Source organism: Triturus cristatus, chromosome 3_2 (genome assembly GCF_964204655.1).
Source record: "Triturus cristatus chromosome 3_2, aTriCri1.1, whole genome shotgun sequence".
Taxonomy (NCBI): Eukaryota; Metazoa; Chordata; class Amphibia; order Caudata; family Salamandridae; genus Triturus; species Triturus cristatus.
Window position 1 is genome coordinate 790,044,294 of NC_140584.1, and position 18,409 is coordinate 790,062,702.

General features: G+C 46.5%; 1 protein-coding gene across 3 annotated transcripts in view; it reads right to left on the reverse strand.

Moving 5' to 3' along the window:
- FASTKD2 (FAST kinase domains 2) overlaps positions 1 to 18,409 on the reverse strand; it is a 307,901-nt gene that overhangs the window by 230,913 nt on the left and 58,579 nt on the right. The gene's annotated exons all lie outside the window — the stretch shown is intronic.

Genomic DNA, 18,409 nt, shown 5'->3' on the forward strand with positions numbered 1-18,409 from the left:
GTAGAGAGAGTAAATCCCTGAACCTTGGTACTGAAGGGGTACTGTTTCTATGGCTCCATTTAGTAAGAGAGAATGCACTTCTTGTTCGAGCAACAGCAAGTGGTCTGGCAACAATTTGTGAGAGCGAGGTGGAATGTTTGGAGGATTGGCGGTAAGCTCCAGGCAATAACCATGTTGGATATTTTCAAGCACCCATTTGTCGGTTGTTACAGATTGCCAAATGGGGAGAAATTGTTGAAGTCTTCCCTAAACAGGTGTGGAATAGTCAGAGGGAAGTGTGGGGAAGTCACTGTTTATTAGGGGAAGGGGGGTTATGGGGTGTGGTGCCCTTACCCCTGCCCTTAGAGTGGTTTCCTCTGTACCCTCCTCTAAAAAAGCCTCTTGAGAAAGAGGATTGGTTGTTACCCTTGTACGAGGAAGTATTTTGGTCTGAGGGTATTGAATTGGACCCTCCCCGGTAAAAGGAGTGCCAAAAGGAGACCCTGTTTGAAGGAGAGTGAAGTGCTCCCATGGATTTTGCTACCCGAGTGTCCTTTTTAGTTCTCGCCTAACGAACGCAGCACATGCGCTGCGTCGCCTTGGCGAGACTCTATTGTCGTGGGTTTGGAGCGCGAAGGGAGACAAACCATGTGCGCGCACGTACAGGCGATTTGCGCGCGCATGCTGTCTCTTCTCTGGTGTCTCCCCTAAAGGGGGACAGGAGATGGCACGCCTACGGGCAGGAGATGTGCACTCCGTGCGTGTGCACGATCACGGTGTTGCGTGCTCCCACCGCGCTTTCACTGCGTCTTTTGTTTTTTGTCAGGAATGGCCCGTGTTGTGTGTGAAAGATGAGGGTTCTGATATCTCGCCCTGTCCTCGCCTTGGCCCAGATCTTTCATGGGTCTTTACTGAGACTTTTACCATCTGGAAAAGCTAATCCATTGGTCACAGATACTTATAGAGCAGCCACAGATCTGCGGGGGGCATCAGCGAGTGGACCCACCAGCGCGCACTGTCAGAGGGCGACACTCTGAATCCTGGATCGGTCTAGGGGTACCCTTACTGCAGGGGTCTCCTGGTCCCAGGCACCTTTCCCTCCAGTTGCATCACCAAGTTACCCCTTTCTACACCTGACTCTGCAGTTGTAGCGATGGTGAGCAGTCACGGCTGACCACAGGAATGGGGGATGAATTCAAACTCAGACACTTCATCAGATGCACAAGACATCCAGTGCGAGATGGCTCAGTGAGCTAAACGGGGTTTGCTTAGGAGTTTGAATCACAGCAATACAGACCCAGTCTTTCATCCTTTCAAGGCCAGTAAATCATGTAACTTGGTAATAGTAACACATGTTATTTACAGTGCTTGAAACAGCAGAAGTGGAGTACGAAGCACTATATGAAAAGCAAGTGGTCATTGTAGTGGTAAGGGTAATGTAGCAGTGAGACATTGCTGCACGTGGTGCTGAAAAAGGTAAGCCAGGTGGTGTGAGTGCTGCATGTGGGGTTGGTGAGGGTAGAGCAGGGGGTGCGAGTACTGCATGTAGTGAGAGTAAAGCAGGGGGTGTGTGTTGCACATGGTGGTGGTGAGGGTAATGCAGGTTGTGTGAGTGTTGCATGTGGTGGTGGTGAGGGTAAAGCAGGGGGTGTGAGTGCTGCATGTGGTGAGGGTAAAGTAGGGGGTGTAAGTGTTGCATGTGGTGCTGGTGAGGGTAAAACAGTGGGTGTGAGTGCTGAATGCGGTGTCGTTAAGGGTAAAGCAATGGGGGTGTGAGTGCTGCACGTGGTGAGGGTAAAGCAGTGGGTGTGAGTGCTGCATGTGGTGGTTGTGAGGGTAAAGCAGGGGGTTTGAGTGTTGCATGTAGAGTTGGGGAGGGTAAAGCAGTGGATGTGAGTGCTGCATGTGGTGTGAGTGCTGCATGTGGTGGTGATGAGGGTAAAGCAGGGAGTGTGAGTGCTGCATGTGGTGGTGGTGAGGGTAAAGCACTGGGTGTGAGTGCTGCATGTGGTGGTGGTGAGGGTAAAGCAGTGGGTGGGAGTGCTGCATGTAGTAGTGGTGAGGGTGAAGCAGGGGGTGTGAGTGCTGCATGTGGTGGTGGTAAAACAGGGGGCGTGAGTGCTGCATGTGGTGAGGATAAAGCAGGGAGTGTGAGTGCAGCATGTGGTGTTGGTGAGGGTAAAGCAGTGGGTGCGAGTGCTGCATGCGGTGTGAGTGCTGCATGTGGTGGTGGTGAGGGTAAAGCAGGGAGTGTGAGTGATGCATGTGTTGGTGGGGAGGGTAAAGCAGGGGGCGTGAGTGCCCCATGTGGTGAGGGTAACGCAGGGGGTGTGAGTGTTGCATGTAGTGGTGGTGAGGGTAAAGCAGGGGGTGTGAGTGCTGCATGTGGTGGTGCCGAGGGTAAAGCAGGGGGTGTGAGTGTTGCATGTGGTGGTACTGAGGGTAAAGCAGGGGGTGTGAGTGCTGCATGTGGTGGTGCTGAGGGTAAAGCAGGGGGCGAGTGCAGCATGGGATAGTGGTGAGGGTAGAGCAGGGGGTGTGAGTGTTGCATGTGGTGTTGGTGAGGATAAAGCAGGGAGTGTGAGTGCTGCATGTGGTGGTGGTGAGGGTAAACCAGGTTGTGAGTGTTGCATGTGGTGGTGGTGAGGGTAGAGCAGGGGGCGTGAGTGGTGCATGTGGTGGTGGTGAGGGTAAAGCAGGGGGTGAGTGTTGAGCGTGGTGTCGGTAACCGTAAAGCAGGGAGTCTGAGTGCCGTGTGTGGTGTTGTTAAGGATAAACCAGGGGGTGTGAGAGCTGCACATGGTGGCTATGAGGGTAAACCAAGGGGTATGACAGCTGCACGTGGTGGCGGTGAGGGTAAACCAGGGTGTGTGAGAGCCGCACATGGTGGTGGTGAGGGTAAACCAGGGGGTGTGAGAGCTGAAGGTCCTGTTTTCAGCGTTTGTTTTTTGAGGATTCTAGTGATGTTTTCTCATTGTTTCTGAAACCTTTTAAAATCGGTGCTTATCAGTGTTTATTCAGCTGCCTAACTCCAACAAGCATTTGCAATGCAATAGGTCTTGCATTAGCGAGAGTTTGAGCTATTGGCATTGTAAATGACAATGCCTTTTATTTATGCGTTTCAAAACCTGCAGGCTGTGCGTAAACAAGCACTTTGTACTTATAGTCCTTGCTCATGAGAAGCAAGGCTGGCAGTCTCTTTTACTGCCAGTCTTGCTTCTCGTATGCAAGGACAATACCTACAAAGTGCGTGTTTAAGCACCGCTTGCAGGTTTGTAAAACAAATTAATAAAAGGCATTGTCATTTACAATGACAAAAGCAGCTATTGGCATGCCTTTTATTCATTTGTTGTACAAAGTGCTTGTTTAATTAACCCCTTCTGTGCCCATGACGAGATGGTCTCGTCATGGAGCACAGTCGCGCTGTGCCCATGACGAGACCATCTCGTCATGGGACCCACCCTTGGGGAAAGCGCTGGCGCTCCCCCCGTGATTCCTCGATCTTTTTTTTTTTTCCTGGGGAGGCAGGGGAAGACCTTCCCCTGCCTCCCGCCGCCCCCCCCCCGCCCGCGTCAGCGCGCGAGGCGTGCTGACGTCATCGGAGGCTTCCCCTTTGCTCTCCGAGGCGCAGGAAGCCATTTGCTTCCTGCGCGTCGGAGAGTAAAGGTCAGTTTCAGGGATGGGGAGGGGGGCTATTTTGTGATCGGTGGGTGCTGGTCGCGTAGGGGGGTGGGGGAATCTAAATAAGTGCGAGGGGTTGCAAAGTGTCCTGATTTTTTTTGTTTTACTATAAAAATACACAGAGTTTGCCAGTGAAATTTACTCGTGTAACGTTGAAGAGCATTGTTGTTCCCAGGGGGGGGCCAAATAAAGTGAGACAGAGGGGTTGCAAAGTGGCCAGATTGATTTTATTTGCATCCAAGTACACCAGCATCAGAGTTTGCCAGTGATATGCTTCTTTCGTTTTTTTGTCTTCCTTTGAACAGTATTGTTGTTCCCAGGGGGGGGGGGCGAAATAAAGTAAGACAGAGGGGTTGCAAAGTGGCCAGATTGATTTTATTTGCATCCAAGTACACCAGCATCAGAGTTTGCCAGTGCAGTGCGACTTTCGTTTTCTCGTCTAACTTTGAGCAGCATTGTTGTACCCAGGGGGGGCGATATAAAGTAAGACAGAGGGGTTGCAAAGTGGCCAGATTGATTTTATTAGGATCCAAGTACACCAGCATCAGAGTTTGCCAGTGCAGTGCGACTTTCGTTTTCTCGTCTAACTTTGAACAGCATTGTTGTACCAAGGGGGGGCGAAAGAAAGTGAGACAGAGGGGTTGCAAAGTGGCCAGATTGATTTTATTTGCATCCAAGTACACCAGCATCAGAGTTTGCCAGCGATGTGCTTCTTTCGTTTTTTTGTCTTCCTTTGAACAGTATTGTTGTTCCCAGGGGGGGCGAAATAAAGTAAGACAGAGGGGTTGCAAAGTGGCCAGATTGATTTTATTTGCATCCAAGTACACCAGCATCAGAGTTTGCCAGTGCAGTGCGACTTTCGTTTTCTCGTCTAACTTTGAGCAGCATTGTTGTTCCCAGGGGGGGCGATATAAAGTAAGACAGAGGGGTTGCAAAGTGGCCAGATTGATTTTATTAGGATCCAAGTACACAAGCATCAGAGATTGCCAGTGAAGTGGTACTTTCGTTTTCTCGTCTAACTTTGAACAGCATTGTTGTTCCCAGGGGGGGGCGAAATAAAGTAAGACAGAGGGGTTGCAAAGTGGCCAGATTGATTTTATTTGCATCCAAGTACACCAGCATCAGAGTTTGCCAGTGCAGTGCGACTTTCGTTTTCTCGTCTAACTTTGAACAGCATTGTTGTACCAAGGGGGGGGGGGGGCGAAAGAAAGTAAGACAGAGGGGTTGCAAAGTGGCCAGATTGATTTTATTTGCATCCAAGTACACCAGCATCAGCGTTTGCCAGTGAAGTGCTACTTTTGTTTTCTCGTCTTCCTTTGAACAGTATTGTTGTTCCCAGGGGGGGCAAAATAAAGTAAGACAGAGGGGTTGCAAAGTGGCCAGATCGATTTTATTTGCATCCAAGTACACCAGCATCAGAGTTTGCCAGTGTAGTGCTACTTTAGTTTTCTCGTCTTCCTTTCAACAGCATTGTTGTTTCCAGGGTGGGAGAGTGTACCATTTCTGGAGGTACTGCAATACCTGGTTGATGGGTGAATTGGAAAACACAATGTGCACCATGGTTCTGTGTTTATGGATGTGGTTTACCATACTGCTTATGTTTTGTAAGGATGTAAGCAATGGACAGTGAAACGGTTCCCTTCAGGGCCCTCTAGTCATGTCCATAACTTTTCAGGTGAAACCACTCGCTGATTTCTGAATAGTTAGTGAGAGATCGTTTAGGTAACCATGTTGTTTCTGCTTACATTTCACATGCTTTGCATTCCCTAGGAGTGTTTATTTTTTTTTTTTTAGGCAGCGTATTACTCTTATCAAGTGCATAATTTGAATAGAGCCACATCCAAGTGTTTATAGCGGGCACAATTAGGTTATAGCTGAAGGCAGTGCGAGTTTCTCTCAGTGGGCAAGTATGGCGTTCAGTGGGGATGTGGCACTATGGCCGGAGCTGTTGAATTTGGAAATGGGGAACCGGGTTCAGCATTCATGACCAGTCCACCACACCACTGTACTTTCCCATGCTAGACCGTAGAAGGCCCCACTAGACCTTAGAAGGCTTGATGTCTTAGCACAAGCAGGTGTACTGTAGTGGTGTCAACTTACAAAAGAGTACAAAGTACAAGTAGAGGTATAAAAGTGCAATAAATGGCAGACACGCAAAACACAGGAACACACTGGGTAGGCACTTCTACGGGCATGGAGAACAGAATTTCCTATAATGTAAAGACTTCCTTCACACAATAGAGAGTGTGAATTAAGTTTGGAAGTGTCTTTGCAGGAGGAGAACTTTGAGGTTAGTTTTGAAGGACTGGGAAGAGGGAGGGGGTGGTCCGGAGCTGAGGCTCAGTTCCAGATTCTCGCCGCTTTGCTTGTAAAGGATTGGGCCATCGATCTTTTCTTTTTGAAAGTGGGAGGGTCAAGCAATATATTTTGCGCAGTACGTGATGGTATAGAGCATTATATGCATATGTTATAATTAAGTTTTTTTTCTTCTTTTTATTCTAGTCTAAAGCTTTTCGACGGTGGCTGTTCTGCAGTTTTGTGTAGTTGCATTGTGTTGGTAAGAAATTTTTTGTTGTTGTATTTACACCAAATGAGTAATAATATAATGTCTGAATGAATTTTTTTGTAAGTGATGTCATAATGGCAGCATATTTAGTTAGTGGTTTGAGCATGAAACTCTTTGCGATGTGTTTTGCATAGTCTTATGTGGAATTGCTTTTCTCTTTCTTTTTTAGTGGGATATTGTTGATCCATACTGTGTCTGTACAGAGTTGGTGGTGGTGAGTAGTTTAGCTGCCTCTGGCAAGTGAGTGGTATTGTTTTGGAGTATATTTGAGTTTTTGATAAAGGTGCTTTTTGTTTATTACTTATTTCACAAAGAGTTTGTTGTTGTTGACTTGTTTGACAAGTTACCTTTATTAGTAAGCAATATGGCTAGCCGTAGAATGACTGCTCAACAGGTGGTCGGTATGCTTCTTGAATCTTCCTCTGAGCATGATTATGAGACTGACAGTGCGTCTGAGGGAGAGGAGGGAGGGGAAGATTCTGGCAGTGAGTTTTCACTCAACATGGAATCATCGGATGATGAAGGTACTCTCAGTGCAGATGAAGGTACTCTTGGTGTGGATGAAGCAACTCTCAGTGCGGATGAAGTGCCTGTCTTAGAGGAGGAAACTGCTGTGCCGATGGTGCAAGAGGCATCTGGATTGCAGTCTGAGGCTGCTAGGCTTCCTACTGGAAGTGCTGGACTTTGGGTTGATCCAAACATGGTGCAGCCGGTGTTGCCTGCCTTTAGCGGTGATGCAGGGTGTACAGTGAATTGTGAAAACTTTTTGCCTATACAGTTTTTTCAGTTGTTTATGGATGATGTATTTTTGGGTGAGATTGTTGAGCAGACAAATTTGTATGCTGAACAGTTTTTGAGGAACAACAGCGACAAACTTAGGCCCCCAGTCTAGAGCTACCGGTTGGACTCCCACATATCTGGAAGAGACTAAGAAGTTTTTGGGTTTGACTTTATTGATGGGTGTGGTAAGGAAGCCAACCTTGGCTTCATATTGGTCTACTAGCCCCTTGTTGGCAACTGCCATATTTCCTGCAGTTATGACTCGTAATCGGTATTTACTTTTGCTACGTATGCTGCATTTTGTTGATAATTCTATGGCGTTGCCACGAGATCACCCTGACTGTGACCGTCTTTTTAAGATTCGGCCCGTTCTTGATCACTTTGTGGATCGATTTTCTGAGATCTATACTCCAGGGAAAGAAATATCTATTGATGAGTCTTTGGTCTTGTTCAAGGGCCGTTTGGTTTTTAGGCAGTACATCCCTAGCAAGAGGGCACGCTATGGAATTAAGCTGTATATGTTGTCTGAGAGTAGGACAGGATATGTTTTTAATTTTCGTGTGTACACTGGTAAAGATTCTACTATTGACCCCCCAGGTTGTCCGTCCACTTTTGGAGTTGCAGAGAAAATTGTGTGGGATCTTGCTAGGAGACTGTTTAACAGAGGCCACCATTTGTACCTTGATAACTTCTATACTGCTGTGCAATTATTTAAGGAATTGTATAAAGTGGACACTTTTGCATGTGGCACAATCCGCTCTAACCGTAAAGCTTATCCGAAAGAGCTTGTTTGCAAAAAACTTCAGTTCCTTGCGTAGTGATGAACTACTAGCTGTAAAATTTGTGGACAGGAGGGATGTGTACATGCTGACTACCATCCATGATGAGAGTACTTCACCTGTGACTGTTTGGGGTCAGGTTGCTGAAGTGCACAAACCTGTGTGCATTCTAGACTACAATAAGCACATGGGTGGTGTTGACAGAGTAGATCAGAGGTTGGAACCTTACTCTGCTATTCGGAAGGCTTATACTTGGTATAAGAAGTTGTCCATCCATTTCTTCGAATTAGCAATGTTCAATGCTTTTATTGTGTTCAAGGAGTGTTCTCCTGCGTCAAAGTTGACATTTCTTCAGTTTCAGCACTCTGTGATAGCTAGCCTTGTTGTTGTGGAACAGGCAAGTGTTCCTAGATTTGGAGTGGTGGAGGATGTGGTTCGATTGAAAGATCGCCACTTTCCTGATTTCATCCCTCCCACACCGGCAAAAGATTTTCCCACTAGGAGATGCAGAGTCTGTTGGCGAAGAGGTACGCGGAAGGAGATTCGTATGTACTGCCCCGACTGTCCATCTAAACCTGGGCTGTGTGTCCCTGCTTGTTTTAGAGCATACCATACGCAAAAGAATTTTTGGGAGCATTCATGAGTGGTAAAGTTAACTGATTGGTTTGTATTCTTTGAATAATTTGATTCTGTTTCAAGGTTGGCATTAGTGCAATGTGTTTAGTTTCTGATTTTGTGTTTGTAGATTTGTATCTATTTGTGATTTGTTTGTGTTTTTATGTTTGTCTAAAAAAATCCTAAATGTGTTGGCAGTGTGTGTGGACTGGCACTTCTTTGGCGGTGTACGTGGAATGGTGCTTGGCTGGCGGTGTGCATGGACTGGTGCTTGGCTGGTGGTGTGCTGGTGCTTGGCTGGCGGTGTACGTGGACTGGTGCTGGGCTGGCGGTGTGCATGGACTGGTGCTTGGCTGGTGGTGTGCGTGGACTGGTGCTTGGCTGGTGGTGTGCGTGGACTGGTGCTTGGCTGGCGGTGTGCGTGGACTGGTGCTTGGCTGGCGGTGTGCGTGGACTGGTGCTTGGCTGGCGGTGTGCGTGGACTGGTGCTTGGCTGGCGGTGTGCATGGACTGGCGATTGGCTGGTGGTGTGCCTGCACTGGCGCTTGGCTAGCGGTGTGCGTGGACTGGTGTTTAGCTAGCGGTGTGCGTGGACTGGTGCTCGGCTAGCGGTGTGCGTGGACTGGCGCTCGGCTGGCTGTGTGTGAGTAGTGACTTGCTGCTGGTCACTACACACACTGCTGCTAGCTGAGTGCCACTCCACGCAATCCATCTGCTTGTGTAGTTGCTGTGTCAGGAATGTGGGCGTGTGAAAGTGATGGGCCCTTGAATGGCGCTGTGTGCTGGTGTGAGTTTTGTTATGTGATGGGCCTGCGGCTGGCGGTATGAATGGTTTTGTATGTCTCACGCGTATGAAAGGTGTATGAATGGCCTGTAAAGCGGTTGGTGCCTTGTCGTGGCTTTACAGCTCACGAGCTGTGAGTCAATGGTTCAGTTTCTCGCCCTTTCAATTATTAACAGTGCATTTCATTTTTGTGAAATCACTTGCTAATACAATTGTATATTCTGAACCATCACTCACTCTCGTGCCAAATCCAACCAGTATGTGTGTGTGCTTGAGGATTAGATGGCTGTGCAGTAATATTTGCCTTTCTGGAGCAGGTTGTACCTTGTCCCTTTTGTGAATTTTGTAATGTGTTGTTTTTGTGCCTGGTGGTGCGAATGGTCTTGTGTGTATCATGTATGAAAGGTGTGTGAATGGCCTGTAAAGCGGTTGGTGCCTTGCCGTGGCTTTACAGCTCACGAGCTGCGAGTCATTGGTTCAGTTTTTTCTCCATTGAATTATTGACAGTGCATTTCATTTTTGTGAAATCTCTTGTTAATAAAATTTAATATACTGAACCATCACTCGCCCTCGTGCCAAATCCAACCAGTATGTGTGTGCGATTGAGGAATAGGTGGCTATGCAGGATTCTTTGTCTTTTTAGTTTCTCTGCCAAGGTGTATGTTCCATGTAAAAATAAACCACCAACTGTAGATATTGTCGTAAACGCATGGGAGTTCATGGTGATGTCTCTCTTGTGAATTCCAAAAAGGTTTTTTATCCTCAATGTCCTGCAAACCTCAAAATATCTGTCACATTGTCCATGCAATATTGTGCCGAAATTCTCACGTTGTAGAAACAATGTCAAAACGTTCTGGTATTGCAAGGGGGTCAACTGTCTTTTTGGCCCGTGCTCGGCGGCCATCTAGGGAAACCTACCAAACCCATACATTTCTGAAAACTAGACACCCGGGGGCTTCCTGGGAGGTATGGCTTGCGTGGATCCCCCAAAGTTTCCTTACCCAGAATCCCCTGCAAACCTCAATTTTTGCTTAAAAAAATCACTTTTTTCACACATTTTGGGGTGGGAAAGTAGTGGCATCACCGGGCTCACACAAATTTACCACCACCCAGCGTTCCCCCAGGTCTCCCGGTAAAAATGGTGCCTCACTTGTGTGGGAGGCCCAAGTACCCGCGGCAGGCAAGGGCCCAAAACGTAGTGAGGCGACATCAAAATGGCCTATTGCAAAACCACCTGGTTTTGCAAGGGGGGACACTTAGGTTTTTGGCCCGGTGCTCTGCGGCCATCTAGGGAAACCTACCAAACCCACGCATTTCTGAAAACTAGACACCCGGCGGCTTCCAGGGAGGTATGGCTTGCGTGGATCCCCCAACGTTTCCTTACCCAGAATCCCCTGCAAACCTCAATTTTTGCTGAAAAAAATCACTTTTTTCACACATTTTGGGGTGGGAAAGTAGTGGCATCACCGGGCTCACACAAATTTACCACCACCCAGCGTTCCCCCAGGTCTCCCGGTATAAATGGTGCCTCACTTGTGTGGGAGGCCCAAGTACCCGCGGCAGGCAAGGGCCCAAAACGTAGTGAGGCGACATCAAAATGGCCTATCGCAAAACCAACTGGTTTTGCAAGGGGGGTCACTTAGGTTTTTGGCCCGGTGCTCGGCGGCCATCTAGGGAAACCTACCAAACCCACGCATTTCTGAAAACTAGACACCCGGCGGCTTCCAGGGAGGTATGGCTTGCGTGGATCCCCCAACGTTTCCTTACCCAGAATCCCCTGCAAACCTCAATTTTTGCTGAAAAAATCACTTTTTTCACACATTTTGGGGTGGGAAAGTAGTGGCATTACCGGGCTCACACAAATTTACCACCACCCAGCGTTCCCCCAGGTCTCCCGGTAAAAATGGTGCCTCACTTGTGTGGGAGGCCCAAGTACCCGCGGCAGGCAAGGGCCCAAAACGTAGTGAGGCGACATTTGGGATAGGCAATGTTGATGTCGCCTCACTACGTTTTGGGCCCTTGCCTGCCGCGGGTACTTGGGCCTCCCACACAAGTGAGGCACCATTTTTACCGGGAGACCTGGGGGAACGCTGGGTGGTGGTAAATTTGTGTGAGCCCGGTGATGCCACTACTTTCCCACCCCATAATGTGTGAAAAAAGTGATTTTTTCAGCAAAAATTGAGGTTTGCAGGGGATTCTGGGTAAGGAAACGTTGGGGGATCCACGCAAGCCATACCTCCCTGGAAGCCGCCGGGTGTCTAGTTTTCAGAAATGCGTGGGTTTGGTAGGTTTCCCTAGGTGCCGGCAGGGCTAGGGTTCAAAAACTACAGCTAGTCACTTTGCCAAAAAGGGGTCATTTTTCACTGCAAAATGGAGGTGTGACCACGTTGCGTTTTGCGCCGTTTCCTGTCGCGGGCACTAGGCCGACCCGCACAAGTGAGGTACCATTTTTCTCGTAGGACTTTGGGGAACGTGGGGTGGGTGGAAATTTGTGGATCCACGCAGATTCCAGAACTTTCCATCCCAGAAATGTGGGGAAAATGTGTTTTTTTTGTCATTTTTTTACGTTTGCAAGGGATTCTGGGTAACAGACCATGGTGGGAGGCAGTCAAGTCACCCCATCCTGTATTCCCCTGGGTGTCTAGTTTTCAAAAATATATAGGTTTGCTAGGTTTCCCTAGGTGCCGGCAGGGCCAAGGTTAAAAAACTACAGCTAGTCACTTTGCCAAAAAAGGGTCATTTTTCACTGCAAAACTGAGGTGTGACCACGTTGCGTTTTGCGCCGTTTCCTGTCGCGGGCACTAGGCAGACCTGCACAAGTGAGGTACCATTTTTCTCGTAGGACTTTGGGGAACGCGGGGTGGGTGGAAATTTGTGGATCCACGCAGATTCCAGAACTTTCCATCCCAGAAATGTGGGGAAAATGTGGTTTTTTTGTCATTTTTTTACGTTTGCAAGGGATTCTGGGTAACAGACCATGGTGGGAGGCAGTCAAGTCACCCCATCCTGGATTCCCCTGGGTGTCTAGTTTTCAAAAATGTATAGGTTTGCTAGGTTTCCCTAGGTGCCGGCAGGGCTAGCGTTCAAAAACTACAGCTAGACTCTTCGCAAAAAAAGTGTAAATTTTCAGTGTGAAAATGTGGTGTGTTCAGCTTAGGTTTTGAGCCACTTCCTGTCGTGGGCACTATGCCTACCCACACAAGTGAGGTACCATTTTTGTCGGGAGACTTAGGGTAGTTCAGATTTGTAAAGCAACTGTTATTACCTATTGATTTTGGATGCATTTCTCCCTTCCAAATGAAAGACATTGTGTAAAAAAAAAGTCATTTTGAAAAATGAACAATAATTGTCATGCAAGTATGAGTATTCCCAATTTCGAAAATGTGCAAATATGCACTGTTTCTAAACTCTGTAATTTGTTCCCATTTCAGAAATACATAGGTGTCTTTCATACCAATTTTTCCATGTATAAATTTTCCAACAATAATTGCCATATACCCGGAACAAGAAAAAAAACATTACAAAATGCTGCTCAGTTTTTTAGTCTGGGTTAGGGGCTCTTGGTGAACCTACAAGTCCTATATATCCCCACAACCAGTAATGTCCAGCGGATGCAACGGTATATTGCTTTCAAAGAGCTGTCATAATTAGAAGAAGTTACAGGTGAAAACGTTGACACAAAAGGCTGTTTTTTTCAACTAAATTTCAATTTATCCTACATTTAACTGTTTGTTTCTATAAAAAAACCTTGATGGATCTACACAAATGACCCCTTGCTGAATTCAGAATGTTGTCTTCTTTTCGAAAATGTATAGCTTTCCAGGATCCACTATTGCTTTTGTACCCATTTCTGCCACTAACTGGAAGGAGGTCAAAAGCACAAAAAATAGCAAAAATAGGCTATGTCCCAGAAAAATGCCAAAAATGTGTAAAAAATGTTGGGTTTCTGACAAAAGTCAAGTATCCCCGAAAAGCTGGGAAAATGGTGATTTCAACCCCACAAACCCTTTTTTGATAACATTTGCAGGGAAAACCCAGATGCTTTCATTTGCAGCCCGTTTTTCCAATTTTTCCAAAAAAAACAAAATTTTGCTGTATTTTGGCTCTTTTCTGTGACCCCTCCAGGGGAATCCACAAACCCCGAGTACCTTTAGAATCCCCATGATGTTGGAAGAAAAGGACGCAAATTTGGCGTGGCTACCTAATGCGTTCAAAAAGTTACAGGGGCCTAAGCGCGCACTACCCCAAATAGCCAAAAAAAGGCCTGGCACAGGAGGGGGAAAAGGCCTGGCAGCGAAGGGGTTAATTAACAAGGATTTGGTGAAGAGCCACGATACAGAAATATGGAGTGGCTTAAAAAAAAAAGGGAAACTGCATCTGAACAATTATTCAGCGATACGGAGATAATTGAAGAGAATGTACAAAAAAGAAAGGAGGGAGGGACCATCGATAGTAATGACTCCAAGGAATTGATGAAAGCATTAGAGAAGCTAATAAAATGGGAAACCTCTAAGTGGTGGGAAAGCAAGTCCCTGACACGTTATCTAGAAGTGGGACGGGTCCCGAGAGGTTTGCTTATTTTGATTGCACCCACATATGAGCATCCACATCCAGAAATGCTCAAGGAGTGGGCACAAAATAATGCGGAGTGATTAAAATGCATGCTAGCAATTTTGATTAAATATGCGGATATCGATAGAGATGCCCTTCTAAAGGAAATTGACACTGTCTGATCAGTTGAGCAAACTGCCGGATCAGGAAGCCATCAAAAAAATGCAACAAGAAACGCAAGACCGAATCAAGAAATATGAACAAACGATTAAAGATCGCAAGGCAAGTTCCTTAGGGACAAACTGGATTATCAAAGGGGCCAAATATTTACATTCTCTAAAAGATTTGAGAACATGAGACGGCAGAAGATGTCTACTGGTCATGCTAGCAGTACTACTAAGTGCAATGAAGAATCAGAGTCTGAATTAAGTTCAGAGGCAGACACTGATAATGATGAACTGAGACCAATGGGCAATATTCTCTCGGTGGAGGATGAGTTCAGTTTTTTACGATGGGACAGAAACAGCAGCCTAAGGCCTTTTCAAGGCAAGGAAGACTGGGCAGAAGGGGAGTGGGGGGGGGGGGGACGAGGAAGAGCCACAGGTCGAGAAGAACAAGAAGACTTTGGGAACAAGAAACCCGACAACAACAAGAAATAGTATTAACATCATTAACTTGTCAGACCTGGCATTAAACACTGATGAACTGCAAACCCTATAACGTGGCCTCACTTACTGTATCCCCCAGGATATGGACTATGTGCAGACCAGAACCGACAGTTTTAAATTTACAAGTAAACTCAGGCTTGCCAAATATTTTTCAGCTAGTAAACCAACAGAGATTAGGAAAAGTGAACATGCAGAAGACACCACAGCGTTACAGGTTTCAGCTGTAGGAGTTTTGAGAGATCTGAATAGTCTGGCAATGAGTGGTACACAGGAGGTATCTGATGATACATTCTTAAGGGAACAGGGCCTCAGAATTCACGACAAACCTAATACACCCTTTAAACCACTATCCACCTTTTTACCCATGGTGCCAAAAGATTCAATAGATTCCTTCAATGAGTTAGTCATCGAAGATTTGAAGGATTTATACATAAAGCAATTGAGCAGAAGTTCCATACAAGCAAAGGATATGGGATATGGCAAATTGGTAGAGAAGTTGAAAGCAAGACCTGATGTAGTTGTCAGACAGGCGGACAAGGGTGGGGAAATAGTCCTGTGGCCGCTTGCCATGTATCAAGAAGAAGTGAAATTACAACTCAGAGACAGACAATGCTATCAGAGGGTAGAGGAAGGCACTCTGCGACGAGTAATTATCAGCTATCATACACAGCTATATCAGTGGAGGTCGGCAGGCCTAATTTCACAATCGGAGTACAAATTCCTTAAAACTGATTCTCCTGTGACTCCAGTCTTATACCTAAGTTATATAAGAACATGACGAAGCCGCCTGGTCGCCCGATATTATCAGCGATTGGGAGTTTATTTCAAAATACTTCCAGGTTTTTAGATTTCATTTTACAGGATTTTGTGAGAAGTTTGTCATCTTTTACTGGTGACTTTTTAAGAAAGGTGTATGACATCAATTGGGAGGAGGGTTTTCTTATGATAACTCTTGATGTCTCCTCCCTTTACACAAGTATTTCACATGAAGATGGAATAAGGGCAGTTAAATATTTTTTTGAGCTCCAAACCTTTATCATTGTACAAGCATACTGAAATGCTAATAGACACGCTAGGTTGGTGTCTAAAAACAACATTTTCCTGTTTGGTAAAGATCTTTATCAACAATTGCGAGGAACAGCAATGGGCACCTGCTTCACCCCCAGCTATGCTAATTTGCATATGGGCTGGTGGGAGGAGCAGGTGCTCGCCACACTATGCCCAAGAAATGTCAGATAGAGTGGTCCTTTGGACCCGCTATATTGACCATCTTTATATTATCTGGAGAGGCGATTCACACTCAGCCGAAATTTTTATTGAGAGCATCAGCAAGAACAACTTGAATTTGAGTTTTACCTCTAACATAAGGAAGGAGATAGTCCGATTTCTGGACCGAACAGTGTATATTGCGGAGGGCAAAATCAATACCAAAACCTTCTGCAAGGAGACTGCGGGAAATACAATATTGCATGCCCGCAGCTTCCTTCCTCCAAAATTGGTGAACAGCATTCCTTATGCTGAAAACCTAAGGATGCGGAGGAACTGCAGCTGCCCTACTCATTTGCATCAAGCCCAAGAACAACTCAGAGAAAGGTTTGAAGAGAGGAGATATAGCAAGTCAGTACTGGCGTCAGCAAGAAACAAGGCCAATACCAAACCTAGAGAGCAGCTGCTATTTGCCAAAACACTGAAGGTCAAGAATTGCGAGTAGAGGAGCAACAATTACGCTTCATTACAGGGTATAGCAAACAGCACAGAGAGCTTCGATCCATAATGCAAAAACATTGGCATGTCCTGCGTGGGGACAGTGTTGTAAGACACAAGTTAGGGGGAGGATCTCAAATAACATTCCTGTGGGCCAGATCTCTAAGGAAAGCAGTGGCAACAAACAGTCCTGGACTCCCAACAACTTGGCTCAGTCAAAGTAAGGGCTTCAGGAAGTGCCAAAAATGTAAGGCGTGTAAATATGATGAGAACGTTACTGAAGTACCCTTACCTTTTTCAGATAAAAAGTGGCACATCACGAAGCCCTTGACATGCAAAAGTCAATTTGTGGTATATGCACTGAGGTGTAGCCGTTTAAAGTTGTACATAGGGAGTACCATCTTACCTGTACCACAGAGGATCTTGCAGCACGTGAGAGAAAATAAAAACAATGATCAGGCTTACCCCATGGCAAGACATTTCCAACAGTCCCATGCGAATAACTTGGCGGATCTAAGATATTTTGTATTAGACCAGGTGCGGCAAAGAATCCAAGGGTGTAAGAGAGAGAAATGAATGATACAGCTCGAATCACGCCACATTGTATGTTTTAACTGCACGATACCCAATGTATACAATACAGAGGAAGAGCTGTATGTACACTTATGAGTTTAATAATGGGCCTGAGGTGGTTTGTTATTCTCTCCGACTGATGCCAGACAGAATGTATAGAATAAGATTTACTGTAGCTCCCATTTTTATATAATCTTTGGATGTATATGTAATGAACGATTTTACAATGTTGTGGCATACTCCTTTTTAGGTCTCGCCTGGCGTAGACTGCACAGACATGCGCGGTCTCGCTGGCGAGATTTAATGAGTTAGGGTAGATTTCACTAGCGGGGTTTAGGCCCCGCCCCTCTTTTCCATTGGCTGGCGTCACCGTTTATGCTAAACGGTGGTCAGCCATTGGAGAAGAGCGTCTAGTGATGTACACTTTTCTCTTTTAGAGCCGTCCCACTTGGACTGGCTCGGTTGCTTTACGTTTGTGGTAAAAGCTTTTCTTATCTTTATGGGGCCATGTGTTTCAAACATATGACCCCATAAAGACAAGAGATCGGCTGCAGCGCGGTCCTCTTTCACTTTCGGGACCGCGTTGCTCTGCCGTGTTCCTCTTGTAACGTATAGTTTGCTACCTCTTCTTGTATTTTGTTTGCTTTTGATACATGCACATTTGTCACTTTTGCCTCATGTAATGTAACGTTTGCTTTTGTAACATGCTCACTTGTCATTTTCGCTGCTGTTCCTATTTTGAAGCGCTCTGACACCTTCGGGTAAAGTCCGCGCAATATAAAAACACATTAAATAAATAAGTACAATCTCCTGCAGCCCGACCGACTGATGAGTCTACTGTTCTCTGTGAGAGGCTCGCACAGTCAACTCTGTTCTGTCCACCTTAAGCCACGCCCCTCCTTATGACCGGCAGGTTGAACCGGAAGTGTATGACACGCACGCTGCAGGAAAGGAAAAACAAGCATGGCGGCACCAGGCAGCAAGTGGTGAGAATGTGCTCGCACCGGGCTTGTAGTATGTATAGGGTGGAGGGATGAGCAGAGTTACGAGCGGGGTGTGGAGGGCATGGACCGAGGGCACAGGAGTTGAGCGGGTTCTCATCTGCCTACTGTTGCCTTCAATACAGAAACGCTTTTGATTACCAGCCTTATTCTGCTCACTTTTATCAACGGTTGAAGCGTACCCTGGAATTCCGTGATATGTGAATGGATCACTAGTAAACTGCATTCTTACTGTACTGAAAGAATCAGCCATCTTGCTATACTGTTCCTCGCATGGGCTTCTCAGCCGGAATAAGCGGCAAGAATTTGACCTCCTTCTGTACGGAAACACCCGTGGGCCAAAACGGGGGCAAAGCTGAGGTCTTTGAGGTATACTTAGTTATTTATATGCATTCACCGAGAAAACGAAAAAAACAGATTTATGTGCTGCAGAGTGCCAGCCCTCTAAAACCACATTAAAATAGAACCCTTCTCGTTAATCTTATTACATTTATGGGCCGACCTCGGCGTGACCTCCGACCTCCGGAATATGAGAAGCAGCGGATAACACAATAAGCAGTCCAGCCGGGTCTTCGGGCCCTGTCTGCCTGAGTTTGTGCCACAGTCCGCTTCTGTCCCCCCCTCGGGGCAGGAGTGGGGTCGATGTCAGCGAGAGCAGTGAGTGGCTTAACATGTTAACTCACTCGGTGGCGAGGGAGGACGGCTGCAGCTGCGGGTGACGCGGAAAA